This window comes from Passer domesticus, chromosome 6, assembly GCF_036417665.1.
Source record: "Passer domesticus isolate bPasDom1 chromosome 6, bPasDom1.hap1, whole genome shotgun sequence".
Classification (NCBI taxonomy): Eukaryota; Metazoa; Chordata; class Aves; order Passeriformes; family Passeridae; genus Passer; species Passer domesticus.
Window position 1 is genome coordinate 8,203,712 of NC_087479.1, and position 20,373 is coordinate 8,224,084.

Genomic DNA, 20,373 nt, shown 5'->3' on the forward strand with positions numbered 1-20,373 from the left:
GGACATGTGTATATACATTAATGGGGTTTTTTAAACAGACCATCAGTAATGAGCTGTTAATGTTTTCCAAGTGCTCTTTCAATCCCGTGCTCTGATTTGCTTCGGCCGCACGGCGCGCTCGGGAATTCCGGATCCCTCGGTCCCTGTGCAGGATTGCAGATCCCTTTCCATGCTCCAGGTCCCTGCTCAGCCTCGGCCTCCCCAGGCTCTGTCCTTGCCTGCCCCAGGTCCCTCAAGCACTGCCACAAGCCCCAGCTCAGTCCCACATACCCAGGCTGGCCACGCAGTGGGTTGGTGGGACCGGTGTGAGCTCAGCCAGGAGGAAGGTGTAGGATGAAAACCCAAGGAATTGCCTTTCCAGGAAACCTGCTTAAATCACAAGCTGAAGGCTCGTGGCTCGTGGCCTCAGGCGCACTCAGGAAAACAAGAGCTAAGTTTCTACACCCCCTTTCCTCCCACCCCCAGCTCATCTCTGGGGCACCCTTGGGAGGCCACTTGAAGAATCAGTAATTGAGGAAACTGATGCAAACGTGATGTCCCAAAAGGTTGTGTGGGAAGCAGATTTGGGAGGGATGCTCAGATAAGTGGAATTTTTGCTTTTGTGCCTTTCTTGAGCAACATCATCAGACCTAAGGGTTTCCTGTTTATTTATTCAGCACTCACTGCTGTATTACACACTTAGGAAATCACAAAACCCATTGTTCTGAGGACAGGTGAGGTGGAAATAAAGGCTGCTATTTAGGCTGGGGCATTTTGGCTGGTGCTGAGCATCTTGTCTTGTGACTGTTCTCATGCATCAATGAAGTGAGCACAAACACACCCTGCAAACATCTGGAAGGAAGATGCCTCAGCTGTGCTGAGCAGGACCAACAACAAAAACAACACAGAGCGGCCCCAAAGCTGCTCTGCTCCAGGCCAGGTAGCAGAGATGCCCCAACAGTGGGCTCTGTGGCAGAAGGCAGATGTAGAAATGGCTTTGTACCACCCTTGGTGAGTGTTTGGCCAGCGTGGAGTGGCTGTAGTAAAGCTGGGGAGCTGGAGTGGCCGGTGCTGCAGGAAAACCAGCTGGATTCCAGCGTGTCATCCGCATCTGTTCCCCCCGGGGATGTTTGCATCCAACTGCTCTCCCAAACCAGCCCACCACACAGCCTCCTCTCGCTGCAAAAATGTGCTCAGATGACTTAACTTGATGACTTTGCTGAGCTGAACCGTGTCCAGCAGCGCAGTCATGTGTTTGGAGAGGGAAGAGCTTTCCAGGGGAAGCTGTTTGCCCATTGAACCCAAACAACTTTTCATTGCTGGTGGGGGTACAGGGAAGTCTGAGTGCCCTGGGCAGGGTACCATCCATGCCTCCATGCCTATGGAGCTTGGCAAGGGAAGCAAAACCCAGTAATTCAGCTCTTTCCCACATTTTCCAGCTACTGGACAACCAGCAGTGGGAAGCTGTGGCAAGTCAGGAAGGACTTGCAGGAAGCCTTTGCAGAGCCTGCACTTGGCTGTCACCCAGTGATGCCAACAGGGCTGGGCTCAGAATGTCTGGGAATTCTTCCCTTCCTCAGCAGTGACTTTCTCAGCAGCCCAGCGCTGGGCTCAGAATGTCTGGGAATTCTTCCCTTCCTCAGCAGTGACGGGATTCCTCTGTCTCTCCCCAGTGGATCACAACTGGTGATGCTTGGCAGGACAAGGGGTAATGGCTTTAAACAGAAAATGGATTCAGACGAGATACAAGGAAGAAATTATTTAGGATGAGGGTAGTGATGCCCTGGCACAGAATGCCCAGAGAAGCTGTGGCTGCCTTTGGATCCCTGGAAGTGTCCAAGGCCAGGCTGGACAGATCTTGGAACATCCTGGGATAGTGGAAATTGTCCCTGCCCATGGCAGGGGGTGGAAAAAGGTGGCCTTTAAAGGTCCCTTCCAACCCAAACCATCCTCTGAGTCAGTTGTTTGTCTGAGGAAATAGGGGGCTGGTGAGCTGCTTCAGTGTCCTGGGGCTGGGAAGGATGAAATCCTTTAGGATCTGAAAATGTGTAACTACAAATGCTACATATTACTGTTCCAGCCTCACCTCATTGCTGTGAGCTCCATGGGATCGTGGACAAGGATATTGTTTCCCCTATGCTCATGTGGGGCCCAAAACTCACAGTTGAACAACTTCACTTACAGTTTTGGTAACTGTGGTGTTTTTTTTTTTTCCATCGGAGAGGTGATTTGGTCAAAGAAAAAAGGTAAAATCCTAATTTATTTGTCTCCTGAAATTCTAGGAAGCCTGATTGGTTTCAGCGCAAAATTTAAAAATTGCATTTTCTGAAATAAACCATCTGAAATTATTTTCAACTTATCTTTATTATTTTTTCATTTAATTATATTAATTTACTTTCATTTAAGTTTCATTGAAGTGTTGATTCTGATGCAGAAATTACCCTAAACTTTTCATTTTGCATTCTTTGTGATAATTTAATTTTTTTAAAAAATTCTAACGAAATATCTAAACAGGTGGCATGATATTAGAGAAGACCAATGGATTGAAATTCTGAATTTTATTCAACCCCACCTGATTGCTTGAGTCTTTTTTAAATACTCAGCAAGTGCAAAACTGCTGTGACATGACTCCAGGTAAGAATAGACAGATCGGTTGCTCTTTTTGGCATTTTCTTTTGATCAAAGCTATAAATCTGCTTAATACAAAAGCAAATTTAAACACAGTTTTTTTCATCTTCTTTTTATTTTTCTGTGTCTTGCCATATGTTACTTTTTAAGAACTGAGTAATTGCATGCAGAAAAAAGCAAACAAACAAACAAAAAACCCCCCAAAAAACAAAACCCAAAAAACCCACCCCAACAACAGTGACAAGAAGTTAATGCTAATAATACTAATGATATTCCCCACAACTGCAGCACTGAAGAACCCATTATTTTTACTTCTGGCATAGTCTTCTCTAAACTGTTTTATTCTGGGAACATATTTGTATGTTTATATTTATTATCTTTATTTATATTGCTATTTATTAATAATTATTTATATAAATACATTATAGAGAAGCGTTTATTTGCATTATATATTAATTTTTATATTGTGGCGCTTTTTACCTGATTTTTTACCTAATACCCAACCATGGGTCCCAGCAGTGGTGCAGGTTTCCCAATCCAGTGAAGGATCATCCTGGACAATCCCAGCTCTTCCCATCTTGTCATCTCACCAGCTCCATGTATTGGAAAGAGAGGGAAAAAAAAGGGAAAAAATAAATTGCATCCCATGATGCAAAGGTTGTTTTATCTCGCGGGAGGTTGAATGAGGCCTCGTAATTGCTGGGAGATTTATGAGTCTGGAATTCTGCTCAGCTCTCACTGGCTGATGTCTCCATGGTGTGGAGGTTGTGAAAGCACCTTGGGAGACCACATGTGAGGGAACTTCAGAAGGTGTGTGTGATCTCTGGGGGCAAAATGGAAACCCCACGTCCCACAGGAGGTGAGTTTGTGGTGTTGGCAGGGAGCCAGTTGTCCCCCCTGGCCAAAATAAAACCTCTGCAGTGACACTCTAGTGCTGCATCAGATAAACAGTGGTGGGGACAGACTTTGTGGTCCAGGCTGCCTCTGACTCTCTGGGGTCCTCACATGTCAGAGGATCGGGATGGGTCATCCACACACCTCTTTCAAAGCAGGAAGTATTGGAGCAGCCAATATTTCCTCCATCCCACAAGTTCTCCCCACAAGCACAACCTTGCTCCTTCGGGAGGTGCTGGTGCCTGGGGCCCAGATTCCTTCAGGGTGGAAAGGCAGTGGGACAATCCAGAGCCACACTGGTGCCTGGGAAAGCACCATGGGATGCAGCTGGGTCAGGAAATGCCTTTTTGTCCTTGTGCCATCAGGGTGACCTCACTGCCAGGCTGAGCATGGATCTCATGGCTCGGGTGCCATCCCATTGTCACTGGGGGCATTGGCACTGCCATTCACCCAGCCAAGGCCTGGTGATGTCCTCCAATATTTTCAATATTTTACTGCCAGAAGCATCCCTGTGACAGAATGCATGCTGTGTTGAACCCTGACCCATTTGCAGCACTTACTTAACCAGCCTAACCTGACCACAAGCCTGCAGCACTCACCAAATTTAAGAATTAAGTCTTCTAGCTATTTTTTTTCTTTTGCATTTTCCTAAATCCCTTTTTCTCTGCTCTTTTCCACATAGTTTTGTGCAGCTCTGCCTAAGAGGGGGGCAAGGACAGCTGCATCACACTGTGCACAGGGAGGTGCTCATCATTCCTGCCAGACTTTTCCTTGCTGCTCCTGTGTCTTCTTCTGCATCCAGCTGCTGCCTTCGATGTGGCGCTTGACAAGGTCACAGAGTTCTCTTTTGCAACACAGTGAAATAGGCATTCCAGTAAATATTTGTGGAACAGGGTGACTCTGTTTGAGCAGTGGGGTGACCAAAGCCAGCAGAAGGGTGTGAGGATGCCAGAGCAGGCTCTGCTAGATGTGGGCTCAGGCAGAAACCTCACCTGCTGTGAGGGAACTCAGTGCTCTGCTCAGCCCTGCCCGAAATAACCTGTGTGTCTGCAGACCACAGAGACTGACAAGTGACAGAATCACATTTGTGTTTAGGCAACAGCTGTTCCAGAACCCCATGGTAAATAGTCCTGCTGAGCCCTTTCCCAAGGCTCTGCCTCCCCAGGGGCTCCCTGTGTGCTGCTGCAAAGCTTCCCTGCAACGCTCATGGCTCCTCTCCTGCATGGAATTTGTGGATGGGCAGTGCCCAGCTCGGGCCAGGTGTGTTGTGACCACCCAGGTGTGTTGTGACCTGCCCACCCTAAAGAGCTGCAGGGTTTGTGTTGGTCTGGAGCAGCTGGGGATGCCCTGGGGACTGGACTGTAGGAGCTGCATCCATGAATCCACTGTGACAGTGACAGAGCCCAGAGAATGGCTGGAGCTGTGCCAGGGTGGGTTTAGGTTGGAGATCAGAATATTTTTTCCCCCCAGAGGGTGCTGGGCACTGCCCAGGCTCCCCAGGGAACATTCCCAAGGCTGCCAGAGCTCCAGGAGCATTTGGACACCAATGCCAGGGATGCCCAGGGTGGGATTGTTGGGGTGCCTGTGCAGGGGAGGATCTGCACTGGATAATTCCTGTGGGTCCCTTCCAGCTCAGGATATTCTATGAAAAAAAGCTGAGGGTCTGTAACACTGAGAGGAAGATGATGGTTGTGTTTTTATAAAAGCTTTAAAGAGCTGTAGGATTTTGTGGATCACAGCTCTCTACAGTCTCTGATCCTGCTTGCAGCAGCTGAGAGTCAGTGTTGGTATTTTCACCCCGTTCAGAGGAGCTGTTCCCAGGGGAGGCACTGCCAAGCCTTGCCTGAGGGCAATGACATCTCAGTTCCCAGTTGCCTCCTCTACCTTCAAACACCTACAGACCTCCCCAGCCATCATTCTCTCATTCCTAAATTCTTGATAAATGGACTCTTTCAACCAACTAATTCCCAAGCACCCCCCTGCAAGCCAAGACAATTAAAGATGTAAATATAACATGCACCAGCTTTGACACCTCTGAGAAATCCATAGGTGCAGGGGTTTGGTTTTTTCTTTTTTTCTTTTTTCCCCCTGGTCTTAAAAACAAAAAACTTCAGATGTTTCACCATGTTGTATTGGTGGAGCTTCAGTGAGAGGAGAAGTGCCTTTCTCTGAGGAAAGGAGTGAGTTTCTGGTTTGGCTGGTTACTCCAGGACTTCACACCTTGTTTGTGAGATGCAGCTGGAGGCATTTGGTCTGGGGCTGGGTGCGGATATTAGAAATGCCTGAAATACATATTTGAGTAGATGCATAGCCAGGAGCAGGAGATGAGATAAGCTCTATGGTTTTGCATAATACAGGTGAAACCTTTGTTGCCTGGAAGATGGGAATGTCACTGCAAACCTGGAGAGATAGAGAACAACAAAACCTCGGAGCTGATCTCTTTTGTATTTTTGTCTTATGAACTTTGAATTGAACTTCTGCACCGGATCTGATCTGGATGAAATATCATATCTGGGGCTGATCCTTATCTCTTAAACCTTTCCTTTGTCTCTTTGATTCTTTGGGCTTTACCCTCTTGTTTTGTTGTGAGTGGCCCAGGGCTTTGATCTCGGCTGAGCCCCGGCGGGCAGCACAAACCTTTGCTTTGCTGTGACACACACAGGGGGACACTGGGGTCTGAAGAGACAAGAGGGTTCTTCTTCTGTGGCAAAGTCCAAAGGCAAACGGGGTAACTTCAGAATTCATTGTCTCCCCTTACATGATGGGAAACTGGAAATTCACACGGGTATTTCCCCAGTAAAGAAAACGCACCTGTGGGAACTTGGTTGTTGTATATCTGTTTCCAATTTTATTTACAATCCCTTTTATTTTTATAAAGAGTTTGAGCAATTTAAGCTTACCTATCCTTTAATATAAAATAATTGAAACCAAAACTCTTAAATGCTTTATAATGTCTTTTTCTCTGCTTTTTACAGTCATGAGTGGAGGTTTTTATTTTTCCAAAATATCTAGGCTGCTAAGCTTGAATTATATTTTACCTTTTTGGGAAATTCCTTTACTAGAAACCAACAGCTGGTCTTAATCTAATCGGATGATACCTGCTGATCTATACAGTAAGAGCAAAGTGAGGCCAACTGTGTTGGAAAGCATCAGGGGCTAAGCTGAAAATATTCATTCATTGTTTTGGACTTCTTTTTTTTTTTTTTTTTTGAAGGAATGATGTAGAGAGACACTTCAGGCTTACTCCCCACGTTTTCCATTAGTGGTAATTTAAAACTTTGAAAAATGTACAGTAACTTGCCTAGGTCAGCTGAGTATCAGCATGTAGCTTTTCATTCACATTTTTCATTTAATCCGGTGGCTTTGAATTCCTTGCCTTGTAAGTTTCTATATATGAAGATTAGAAACTGCTCCTGGCTATGGAGAATTACATGCTTTTAGATGAAATTTAATCCCTTGTAAAAGGTTTTGTTCCTGGTGATCTTTCCTGTTCACAGCACTGGTCTGCCTTGCTGAGAGCAGATGACACAGGTGAAGCTATCAGCAGACAATAGACAAAAAAAAAAGAATAAAAATCAAATAATCACAGCCTGTGTTTAGGATTAAATCTTTATCAGAGGTTTTGGCGATCTGGCAGCTTAGATATTTCTGCCTTTGATTCCAGGAAAGCAGCCCAGCAAAACGAAAGTCTGCAAAACCTATTGAGAATAAATTGGATGCGTCCGCATCGTCTGTGTTTTGACAGAGTTTGAAGTGGGAAGTCTTGGCTTTGGAAGGGTTTGGTGTGTGATCCAAGCACACCCCATCCCACGGTCTGGCTGGGACTCCTGTCTTCCTAGCAGGATCAAGACCTTTCCCCAGACTTCACCCCCTGAGAACTTTCCTTGGAGGGAAGAGCCAGCACTCATCTCCTGCTCAGAGGCCACTGAGAATTTCTTCTCCAAGCAATTGGTCCTTTACACACTTTGGGATGCAGAACTGCCCAGCAGGGTCTGGGGCTGAAGTGAGTCCTCAGGCTATCCAGAAAAACAAAGAAGAAGCACAGATTGAAGTTTCTGGAGTTCTGTGTCCAGCTCTGGGGTCCCCCAAATCAGAAGGACATGGAAATGTTGGAGCAAGTTGTGAGTGGAGGCCATGGAGATGCTCCAGGGGCTGGACCCAGGCTGGGAGAGCTTGGGGTGTTTACCTGGAGAAGAGAAGGCTCCAGGGAGAGCTCAGAGCCTAAAGGGGCTCCAGGAGAGGTGGAGAGGGACTGGAGACAAGGCATGGAGGGCCAGGACACAGGGAATGGCTTCCACTGCCAGAGGGTAGGGCTATTTCAAAGATGGGATATTGGGAAGGAATTCCTGGCTGTGAGGGTGGTGAGATTCTGGTAGAGGGTGTCAGAGAAGCTGTGGCTGCCCCTGGATCCCTGGAAGTGTCCAAGGCCAGGCTTAGAGCACCCTGGGATGGTGGAAGGTGTCTCTGCTCATGGCAGAGGAACTGGAAGATCTCTGAGATTCCTTCCAACCTAAACCATTCTGTGATTGAAAAGCTCTGCTTGGGGTGAGCTCTTTCAGCCTGGGAATTTATTGCAGTCAAAAAAGAAACCAATTTTCCCCTTCTAAACTCTCTATCCAACCATGCCATTTCAGCCTGACATGAAAACTAACCCTGCAAAATCCTGCTGCTTTCCTTGGCCCATGGCTCTGCCTCTGCCACCTGTGAATCAGATGACAGGATCTCATGTGGGAATCAGGAGCATCTATGGCACATGCCAGGAGAGCAGGTGTGGAGAAAATGCCTTTGAAAGCTTACTGATCTTTTTTTTTTTGTCTTATGATATATGGATTTAGAGGGGGGCTGTGTTTTCATGGAGGTATCCCTGGGGCCTGTTGAATCCTTCAGTAGAGGACAAGGAGAAAAAGCCAGATGACTTAGGTGACAAATTATATAGGTTAAATCACAAGTATTTCAATCAATTCTGGCTGCTGGTGAATGGCAGTCCCTGGATGGGACCTGCATACAACCTTGATGCAGAAAAATTGGTGAACCCTGCTATTTTCTGGCACTTTTTAGAAAAATGAGGACAGAACTGCTCATTTCAAGTTGCTCTCCTGGCTCCAGCAGAGTTAAGAGTTGCTGGAGCCAAACAAAATTCAGAAAATTTCACTTCTGAATAAAGCATGTGAGCCTGGCCCAGAAGTGGGCTGCTCTCTTCCTTTTATGAATCAGTCTCCAAGATATGCTCACATTCCTGAGGAACAAGCCTGGAATAACACGGCTGGCTTTGGGTGCAATACACTGATTGTGAGGAAGCAACAGTCTCCCGTGTATGAATAGCTTTTATGTTGCAATAGGTCAGAGCTATAGCATCCAGTGAAAAATGGCTTTTTAATGTGCTTTACGGGCTGTCAGGGCAGGATGAATGTAAACCACGGACCTGGCTGTGTCAGAATGATATTTTATTTTTTTGCTTTATCGCCCAGACACAATGAATCTCAGATCAATTAGTTTTGCTTTGAAGTTTGCTCTTGATCCAGATCTTCAATAAAAAAGGAAGTTTCCAAATCAGTGGTCTGTGAACACTGTTTGTGATTAATTACCCTCTTATAATCTGAGGAATTCTGGTCGTCGCTGTATTTTGAATACCTCAGACTGCATGGGGAGTTTTATTTTGGCTGGTATATTTGGAAACTGCTAATAAACACCTACTTCCTGTTTTTCTTGCTACTGTGTATAACAAATTGTTAAAAAACTTGCTTTCCCATTTCAGCCTCCTGCCTGCTAGACCAGACCTGAACCATATATTGGCTAATCAACACCCTACATCATTTGCCAGAGAATTTTCTCAGCTCTTACAAGCAGGACGCTGTCTCTGGCTGTAACAAAAAGTGAGTAACTTGAAGAAAAACCTCTGCTAGAGACAAATACTGACTGATCCGGTTTTAAATTCGAAAGGAAGCTCTCTGCAAAGCTTCCTAAAATAACGGAGTGTTTTCCTGTCGATGCCTGGGTTAATTGGGGATGGTCATGGATGCGGAGGCTTCGTTCTCGATGCTGAGCCGTGCCCGTGGTGGGAACATCTGTTTGGGCAAAGATTTTGAGGTTAACACTCTATGGAGGATGTTTGTTTAGACAGGATGAATGCTTTTGTGAAATCTAATATTAGGCTCTATCTAGGTATGTCCGCTTGGCACCGGCCTCCGCATTTTGTGCGCGAACAAATGTTAATTAGCAGGGAAAGGGAAAAAAAAATAAAAATAATTCCCCACTTTGTGCCTGAAGTAACGCGGCGTAACAGTGGGAATAGATTAGTTCAGCTGCTGAAAGGTCCTGTGGCTGTTGCCTGGTGCAAGTGTTATCAGTGTTTGTGTGGTGCTCCGGGGGTTTGTTTGCTGGCCGTGCCCGCTCGGAGCGGGTGACTCACAGCAGAGCCCATTTCCAGCACGTCCAAATTCCTTAAATCCATCGCTTTTGTGGCACTAGCGGTAACAAACACTTTCAGAAATTTCCCTGAAATGGTGTGTTGAGGTTGTTTTGAAGCCCAAGCCTTTGTTTTCACAGTCTGTGCTGCTTTTAACCTTTTATATTTCGAATATACTTCTGTCCCAGCTCTCTCTGGGGTAGCTGGCTCTGGGGGATCAGCTCAGAGTTTGGGTTGGGCAGGGTGGAGAGATGGATGGATTTGCAGAGTGATGGTGGTTTCAGTGCATGTCATGTCCTGCATTCTCACCATGTCCACCATTCTCATGGATTTGGAGCAGGTGTGTGTGAATCACCTGGAGTGGACACACTCTCTCCAGATTTTGGTCCTGGTTCCTGCTGATGGGATCTGGCAGCATCCAGCTGGCTGCTGGTGTGCAGAGACCTGTGGGGTTCATCTTGGCTGGGGGCATTTGATCTGTCCAGCCTTGAGAATAGAAAAGAAAAAGGAAATTGAGGGGACACCTCATGGCAGTCTACAGCTTCCTGATGGGGGGAAGAGGAGGAGCAGGCATTGATCTCTTCTCTCTGGTGACCTCTTACAGGACATGGGGAATGGTCTTGAATGTCAGGGGAGGTCTAGGCTGGGTATTGGGGATGGCTTCTTCTCTAGAGCATGATCAGGCACTGAACAGGCTCTCCAGAGAAGTGGCCACAGCCCCAGCCTGACAGAGCTCCAGGAGTGCTTGAACAATGCTCTCAGACACAGGGTGTGACTCTTGGGGATGGTCCTGTGCAGGGCCAGGAGTTGGATTTGATGACCCCTGTGGGTCCCTTCCAGCTCAGCTCATCCTGAGATTCTGTGATTCCTCTGAGTTCCCATTGCTGCAGGAGGAGGAAACCTCTCCCCAAGCCCAGTGAGGTTTGGTCATCTCTGACCCTCAGATATCCCTGTGATGGTACCAGACCTTCAGGCTCACTAAACTATCAAAGCAAAGCACAGCCCTGAGGATGCAGGTCAATGCTAGGGTTCAAACCACCTGCAAATCTTGGTGTCTGCTGAATTTGGGTCCACAATTCTCAAGATCTCCACAGCCCCAGGCTGCTTCTGCTCTGGTGACACTGGGGTGTTGTGACAGCACAGACTTTAGTGGTCCCAGCTGCCTGGCCATGCTGGTGGTGGCTGGTCACTTTTGCTGGCCAGATGCCACTGGGCAGGACAAATTCCAGTTTTGTTCCTCTGGTTCCTCATTTTCAAAAATCCAGTACCTCTTTCACATCCAAGTCTTGTCAGTCCTCCTGTTTGTTCCTTTATTAGTTGCTTATTTGGAAGTGTCCTTAAAGATGCCATTTGTAAATGGTGGAGGCTGAAGGGTCACTTTGGAGTAAAAAAGGTCCAGGTGTATGGGAGTAGAATATTCTTCCTTGCCTCCTCACTGGCTGGAACACCTCATGGCTGCTTCACCCAGCCAAATATGAATGACCTGCATCTGCTCAGGGAGGAGCTCCAGCCTGGTGGCACTGCCACTTCCCCCTCTGACATTTCTCCCAGGAATACCCACTGCCCTGTCCCTGCACAACATCCTCTTCTCAGCTGTCTGCAGCCACAAGCCTTTCAAAGCAACAAAAAGGAGAGAGAACTGGCAGGAGGTGGAAATACCCATGACTGAGGGCTGGAAAACCCACCTGTAATTTTGGGCCATCTCAGCGTGATCCCTTGGGTTCAGCATCTTCAAACATGACTCAAACATCACTGTCTGAGTCACCTTGAAATGGGGCAGGATGTGGGAATAAAACCAGCAGGCATCACGGGAACCTCTGAGTCAAACAGGTCTCCAGCAGCACTGGGACAGAGTTTGGGATAGAGGAGGGCTCTGGGGTGCATAACCTCTCTAATGGAAATGTCCTGGAGGGGCTCTGGATGCTCCAGGAAAATGGGGCACCCCTCCCTTTGCTCAAGTGGCCAGCAGGTACCCAATAGCTCCAGCAGCATCAGAAGTGCTCAGCTTTGCCAAAATATCCTATTTTTTGGTGCCAAAAATATCCTTTTGGCTGTGCTGGCAGAGTTTTCTTCTTGACTAGCAGCACACACAGGTCAGGGCAGTCTCCAGCTGTGCCACCACCTCTCCCACGTGCCCTTCTGAGGCACAGCACACCTCAGCAGGCGCTGTTTGCTTTCCACCTCCCGTGTTCTTGTTATATTTAGAGCCTGTTTTTTGGCTGAGCTGCCCCCGTGCTGGGGCTCTCTCCTTGGAGCTGGCTCAGGGTTTTAAGCTCTGCCCTCAAACAGTGCCCAGGTGGGTGGCAGCTGGCCAGATGTGCCAGCCTGAGTTTTGGCAGTGAGGAGGGAGAAGGCAGTGGGTGGAAGTGCCTGTCCTTCCTGCCAGCTCCCCTGTGGCAGCCTGGTGAGCTCTGATCATCCTGGAACCATCAAAAAAGCAGTTTTGTCCTCAGGTTCCAGGTCTGAAGTGTTTGAGATGTAGTCCCACTGGATGGAAATGAAATCCCCCATGGAAGGAGAATTTTTAACTTATTCTGCTGGGCACAGGGAGGTTAAATGAGCTGCCTGCAGTCAAAGAGAGCTCTGGACCAGGGATCTTGCTGCTGGCCCCAGATTCCTGTATCACAGCCCCATTCCCATCACTTTTTGTCACTATAAAAGCCCATGGGATCAGGGACAGGTTGGTGCCACAGCACTGGGCATCATGGAGGGCTTAGCAGCAATTGCAGCTCAGTCCTGACCCTGTGGTTTCTTTGTGCTTCTCCAGAAGGTTGTGATTAATTCCTCACTGGAGGAACAAAGCACCCCTCTTGAATATGCTGAACTTTATTAATGCCCACAAAATTATAAAGGAAAAAGAAAAGAGGAGGTAATCTGAAGAATGTTTGACCGTGAGCCCATTTGTGTTTTGAAATGACACAATGTGTGTGTTTTATGATAGCTGCAACCACTTTGTGTGGAGATAAGAGATTTAACATAATGTTTTTTTTCTTCGCCGTCATTTAGGAAAAAAAGAAGCCAACATACCATTGCTGAAAAACATAAACAAAGTGGCCTTTTATATCTCTTACTTAAAACTCAGGCTGTTCCAAATGTGTTTTTACTGAATGGCTGGTGGGTTTGGGGTTTTTTCTTTTTAAGTAGCAGAAACGTTGGTCAATTTTAAAACAGTTCCCTACGGCTTCCCAGGTAAATAAATTAGAAGTTAGAGCTGGTTCAGTAGCCACTTCCTGCCATGAAGGCCAAACAGGATCCATTCCCTGTTTTCTCTGTCACGCAAGGAGCGGGCAAGGAGCACACAGGTTATGATTAGGAGAGTGTTTCAACCTCCTCTCTATTTAATTAGTCATATAATTAACACTTTCTAAAAGGAGGTAATTTTTTCCAAGCCCTTGTAAACTCCTAACCACTTCATTGAACTGTTACTACTTTCAAAAAGGCTGCTGCAGAAAATGCTGGTGTTTCCCAGCCTTGGACACTTTTCTCCCAACCATAACACAGGGATTGTCCAGTTGTGGACAAAATCTGTACCAAAAAAAGCTAATTTATTCACTCTGTCTCTCCTAAGGCTGTGGTTGCCTTATAACAGGTGAAAGACATAAACTTTGAGTAATAAATAGAAAAAACAGTGAGGTAAAACTGATCTTAAGGCAGCAGGAAGGAAAATATCAGAATTCTGGAAAACTTGATGTGAAAAATGACTACTTGTAAGACTTCTTGTTGGCACATGGGCAGGGGATGTCCCTGCAGCTGCAGCTACATCTCCTTCCCTCCCTCAGTGCTCAAATCCCAGGAGCACTGGGATTGGCCAGGATCAGGCTCCTGCAGATCCCGAGGGACAGTGGAGCAGCACCTTTCCAGAAGGATGAGCAGCAGCTGGGTGGGATGTGAGGTGAGATGCGATGTCCCTACTGCCCCTTGCTGGGTGAGAAACCATCTGCAGGTGGGCCATGAACCACATCCCTGGGGTGATCCAGGCCTGTAAAAAGTGCTACACTCCCCAAATTCAGTTTTTTTTTAAACCTGGATTGTTCCACCAGGTGGGGTGAAGTGATCAGGAGGGGAAAGGCTCAGCCATGAGCAGCTCAGATGATGGGGAGATCTTACTCCAGCTCCCTGGCTCTGCTGGTGGATAAAAGCCATAACTGAGCTACATTTCAAATGCCCACAAAATTTCCTAAACTCAAGGCACCATTTTCCCCTTGGGAAACTTTCTCAGGTCCAAAAGCAGGGAATTCCAGCTGCTGCTGGGGAATAACCTAAATTATTTCTCCCGCATCCCAAAATTGCCGGTGTGAGACGCAAAGCCACAAGAGCTTCTTTCCTCTGCCAGCAGAAGGATGAGGCCCCCGCAGGGACGGGGCAGAGGAGCAGGACCATGGCCCTGGGGAGAGCCTGGCCATGCAGCTGGCTCTGATCAAAGCCTGGCAGCACTCGCCGTGTCCGACAGCCCTGTTTACATTATCCGGCAGCAACGCGCTCGTGCAGCGTTTCCCAACCTGGTCCTTGCTTCCATCTGCCCGGGAAGTACTGCTGGATAGGGGGGAGGGGATATCGAGGATGGGGAAGGGCAGCCAGCCCCTTCCTAGTGTTGCTGGGCACAGGAGGGATGGGATCCCCTCGTGGTGCAGCCTCTGTGGAGGGTGGCCACTCTACAGAGCAGATGTGGTGTCCTGGAAAAGGGAAACGCTCGCATCAGAGTGAGGGGAAACTCCCTCCCCATGGAGTTCTTGGCTGCTCTGCTGTCCCTGACTCCAGACTGGTGGAGTCACAATATGAAAGCTTCTGTTCACAGGGTTTTCTCTGTGAGTTCTCTGAGTTCTCCCTTCTTCACAGAATCCTAAAATTCCAGGATGGTTAAGGTAAGGGACCTTAAAGATCCTCTTGTTCCGCTCACCTGCCATGGGCAGAGACACCTTCTATAGACAAGATTGTTCCAAGCCCCATCTCCCTGAACACTTCCAGGGATGAGGCAGCCACAGCTTCTCTGGACACCCTGTACCAGGGCCTTACCACCTTCAGAGGGAAGAATTTCTCCCCAATATCCCACATTCCTTCTGTCAGTGGGAAGCCATTCCTCCTTGTCCTGTCACTACAAGCCTTGTCCAACCTCCATCTCAATGTCTCTTGTAGCCCCTTCAGGTACTGAAGTGCCACAAAAAGTTCACCCTGGAACCTCCTTCTGTCCAGGCTGAAGAATCTCAATTCCCTCAGCTTTTCCTCTTTGGAGAGGTGTTCCATCCCTCTGATCACCTTTGGGATTTGAGTCCTCTGGACTCACTTCTTCACAGTGTGCAGGAGAGTTGGGTGATTGTGGCTGCTGAGTCTTGGTCCATGGACATCTGCTGAGCTTTTGGCCACCTGTCTCAGTGTCCTCATGACCCCAGGATAGCACCACCCCTACCTAAGAGCAGCCCCTGGGATATGAGTTCCAGCAGCACTATTCCAAAGCACCTGCAAGCCCTCAGGATGAGAAAAAAGCTGCAGTGTTTTCTTCTCTGGGCAGGAGTTTTAGGGAGTTACAACAAAGCACAGAGCACAGGCTGGATCTGCTGATGGAGGGGCAGTCTGGTCTCCTGGAGATTAAAGAAAATTGTGCATCATGTGAGGATCCAGGGAATGGTGTGGGAGGATGTGGGCTGTGGGATGGTGGGGAAAAGGGTGGAAGAGTCTTGGGCTGCTCTGGTGCAGCTTGAGGGTGTTTTGCAGGAACACATCTCTGTGCACCATGTTTGGTGCTTTTTGACACTTGTTTTACTTTTTTTTTTCCCCCTGGAATTTATTAATGCTATTAGTTATTAAATTATTAATGTTATTATGGTTCTAGGACTCCAAGGCCCTGTCAAAGACCAAGGGCAGTTTGGAATATTACGATGGGAAATGGTCCCTTGGTCACTCATCTCAGGGTGAAAATTAAGTAATATTATGTGGTTAAATTCTCTTCACTTCAATTTTAGAGGGAAAAACTATTGCCTGCCATGGTGGCTGGTTGGTCCTGTGCCCTGAATTTGTGTGTAGTAGACCCACTCATTAGTGGGTGACAAACTGCCTCAGGGCAGGGCTGAATGTCCCTGCACATCCCTAGGAGGGGTATCTGCCATTACTTCTCACTCCTGAAAACTGTCACCTTCACTTCGCAGGACGTCATCCATTGAATTTCCTCGCACTCCTTGGAATGTGCTAAGTAATCAAAAGGAGCAGCTGACAAAATAAATGAGGAAAGTGTGTTTTTTATGGGGACGTAGCCCAAAGGGCAGGACAGAGCGTTTGGGATGTGCAGCTTCTGCCCTTCAGGAGTGTTGATGTTCAGGTCCATAGGGCAGCTGGCACAAAGGGTCACTCCCAGCTCTAGGCACCCAGACAAAATCCCTCTGTCCCTGGCTTTGTTTGGTGCTATCTGTCTGCTTTCCTAATTAGCCGTAGTCCTGCTACCTCTCCTCGCAGACATGATGCAAAATAAATGACCTAAGAATTCCCCCCAGAGCATGGCTCATTAGAGATGGACCAAACACCAGGAAACATACGAGAAGGGCTGGTCAGAGCCCGTCATGAGGTGAGCTAAATGATCCAGCAGCCCCTCTCCCTTCACAGGGATCTGGGTCACACACCAAAGGCTCCCTGGCTCACACCCTACAGCCACGCAGCTCCGAGTGCGGTCGGGCTCGCTCCGAGTCCACACACCCTTCCCAGTTATTCCACAATCCTCATGAACATATGGCTCTAGCAGTTGTCAAAAAATGTTGGACAGAGGCTTTGTGGTCAGCTTGATCTGTCCCATCTGGTCATCTGATCTCTTTGTTCTCTGGACTCCCATCCCTCCACTCGCTGTGGAGATAATTTGAGTAATGCTTCCCTTGTTTTTTTCGTTTTGCTGTGTCGTTATTTTCCCTGCTAGGAAGTGCAATCTTCTCCTCCTTGGCTTCGGGGATAAAAATGGTATGGCTTGACCCTGGCTGCCTGGAGAGATTTGTTTAGTCTTTCCTGTGTTGTGGAGCACACAGTGTGTGCAGCACAGCAAACCTGTCCAAGTTCAGCAGGACAGTTTGCATTGGGGATGCCAGAAGAGGTGAGAAATATCATCCTCTGACCTGGAGATCTTGATTTTCACCCAGGTGAGGTGTGGTGGTAGGTCTGTACCTGCATTTCTTCAAACCACTCTAAGCAGTGGGTTTCTCGGAGCTGCGCTCTTCATTCTTGATGTGTCCAGTACCTTGCACTTACTGGAGAAGGGATGAGGAGTCCCCGGGGGTCATGTCCATTGCAATTCCTCTCTCCTTTTTATCAGATCTCTGTTCTTCCAGACCCAGCTTTGGCTGAACCCCAGTGAACTTCCCCTCCATCCCGTGCTCTTCCCCCTTCCCCACCAGCACTTTTGCCGCCGTGAACTTCCCGTGCCCGACCCGAGAGTGTCTCTGAGAGGTGTGATCCAAGTCGTGGCAGGAATGGCTGCAGCCACAGGAAGGAGATCCACCCCTGGCTCCTTCCCAGCCTTCCTAATCAGGGGAGGAATGTCTCTGGATGAGCCAGTGGCCACTTGGCTCTGCTGTGCAAGCGCTTCCTCTGCGAGCCATCTGTGCGGGTCACTTCGGGCAAAGCACACCCTGTGCCCTCATGGATCAGCATGTTTTGCACCTCTGGCACCAGCTGGGAGGAGGAAGGCTGGCAGGAAGAGGAGGGTGATACACAGACTGAGGAAGGGTGCAAAGTGGGTCAGCCACTGCTGTTCCTACCTTGGTGCACGTGGAAACAGGATTCTTCTGAGAAAGGCAGCTCCTGCGTCTGTGCTGAGGGTGTTAGGGGTGCCCATCGTGCCAGACAGTGCTTGTTTCTTGTTGTGGATTTGGAGATTTGTGGCCAAATGGCAGCTGCTTTCCTCTTCTTGATGTTCCATGATTGATCAATAGGGAGGCAAGACCTGCCCTTGCAAACAGGGGCGTCTCATGAATCCACACAGGACAGGCAGGAATGGCTTGGTGGCTGTGAGGGTGGGAGACCCTGGCAGGGTGCCCAGAGCAGCTGTGGCTGCCCCATCCCTGGAGGTGCTCCAGGCCAGGCTGGACAATGCTTGGAGCAACCTGGGATAGTGGAAGGTGTCCCTACTCATGGCAGGGGTGGAATGAGATGGTCTTTAAGTTTCCTTCCAGCCCAAACCATTCTGTGATTTTGTAATCTCCTTTCTCACTGAGATCCCCACCATGGTTACTACAACTGCGTGGAGAAGGCTCAGATGGACGTGCCTGAGTGGTGTGGCAGCAAAGACTCTCCTCAGTGGTTACAAACCCCCTCTGGCAGCCCCTCATCGTGGTGGGTCTTGTTGCTGTGTTTGGAGGCTCCAGCACGGTGCCCATGGGTCGCTCAGGGCTCTCTGCATCCTGCAAAACTGGGGCCCAAGGCTGCTGCCCTCCCAAAGCCAGCGGTGGGACTCCACACTGGAATAAGGCAAACAGGATTTAACCTTTGCTACGGCGTGTCCCAGCCAAGAGCTATTGTTAACAAACTTGGCCCCCGTCCACTTGGCCTGGGTGGTTCGAAGAGCAGAGAGTAAATAATCTGTCATTCGAAAGAAGTTAATATTTACAAACTTGGGGCCTGCTCCTGCTGCCATTGCTGTTGGGGAGAAGGGTTTTGCTGTGGGCTTCACCTTCGGAGGAGCAGGGCCCTGCAGCAGAAAGGATTGCAAAGTAGAGCAGCTAAAAATCCTGTAAGCAGATTTGACACCCTGCCCTGCAAATACAATGGCAGGTACTGTTAGAGCAGGGCCTGAAAAAAAGCCTCACTGAAAATACCCCCTTTACACCTCCATGCAGGTCTGTGGAATGCCATTTCTTTATTTGCCTTAGTATTTTCCCTAATAATTTAAGTTGACACCTCCGTGGTGGCATTTCTTAAATATTAAAAAAAAAAAATAAAAGAAGAGTGGCTCCTATATTTTTCCTCTTCTTGAGTGGGCTTTTACCCTCTGATTATATTCCATGGTCTTTCCAGCTTCCACTCCCACAAAGACAGGGGGCACGTGCTGGCCTGTGAGTATCCACTAATCCTATTCACTCCATGAATGCTTGAATGCTTCCAGTTCAACATGGATGTAGGTTTGGCAGCCCTGGGGCCTGGGCTCAAAATAAGGAACTTCATTGATGGATCAAGGATAACTCCGAGCTATCACGGAAGCTGGAGCTGGAAAAGACCAGTAGGTTCTTCCAGCCTGTCTCCTTGCCAGTGCAGTGCTCTTCATTATTTCTCATCAGAAAGGAGATCCAGTTCCCTGGATATTTGGTTTAGCTTGGACACATCTGCTAAGGTCTGCAGATTTCAGTCCAAAAACAAGAGTTATTTATTCAGTTACATTTTCAAGTATTTTGGGAACTTTCTGCCAGAGTGTCCTTTGTTTTTATTTCCTGTGCTTCCAAGATGTCTATTTAAGCAATTTTGCATGCACCTGTAATGCAGAGCCCTGCATATTTATTTCAAGGAAAAAGGTGCAGGGGATGAATGTCTCATTAGCATTACTTTAATCATGTAATTTTGGAAGGCAGCTGCCAAGCTCTGAGCTGGAGCATTGTAAGCAAGTCTTTCAGGGGATTTTATTTCTCCTGGAGTTTTCTTGGCAGGGACAGGTTGCAAGATTTGGTAGCTGAGCGGGTAGTGGAATTATAATCCAAAAATTGTCCATTGGAATGTCCAGGTAACCACAGGCAGAGATAGCAGAGCTGTTTCCACATGCAGACACAGCAAATTTCAGCTGCTTCTGTGAGTGTTGTGACTCAAGGAGCTTTGAAGAATGCTACACAAAAAGCATCCGAATAATGTTTTTATACAAAAACATTGGTTGGCTCAAGGGAAATCCAGGGCAAGAGTTTGTGGCATCAAAAATGGTGCCTCTATGCCAAGATATATATCTGTTATATTATATATAATATAATACATATAGTAGATAATATATAAAACATAACATGTAATAGATATTATATTACAGCTATCATTATATAGATATAATTATATTTATAAACATTGTTTAGAAACCTTTTAAAAAATTTTAATTGAGGTTTTAGAGCTGAGTTCCAGATACCACTAAATTAATATTGCTGCTGTGCCTCTTGGGTGGTGTTAGCAGGGTTAATGGATGAACTATAACCTTTAAATGAGGTACAGGTGCAAAAGCAGATTTGATAAGTGCCACCCATGAGGGAGAAGGTACAAAGCAAAAATAATAATGCATTGAATGTGTTGCTTTGCCTCTGTCCAAAGAAGAAGAGCAGGAGCCAATTAGTTTTTTTTAATAGTTTAAAATTTATAGATAAAAATTAAGATTTTCTATTGATTTGATATTTGATCACTGCAAAGAACCATCTGATAGTTCGATGTTGCTAATTTTGTCTGGGTTAACACTGAGTCACTGGAAGAGGTTGCCCAAAAAAAGTTGTGGATGCCCCATCCCTGGAAATGTCCAAGGCCAGGCTGGATGAGGC

General features: G+C 47.5%; 1 long non-coding RNA gene across 6 annotated transcripts in view; it reads left to right on the forward strand.

Annotated features, from left to right (window-relative positions):
• The first annotated feature begins 9,249 nt into the window (after positions 1 to 9,249).
• The window catches only part of LOC135302554 (uncharacterized), a 106,049-nt gene continuing 94,925 nt past the window's right edge, over positions 9,250 to 20,373 (forward strand). For all 6 annotated transcript variants that reach the window (XR_010364152.1, XR_010364153.1, XR_010364156.1 and 3 more), the window contains exon 1: positions 9,250 to 9,374. This is a non-coding gene — a long non-coding RNA (uncharacterized LOC135302554). The remainder of the gene's footprint in view (positions 9,375 to 20,373) is intronic.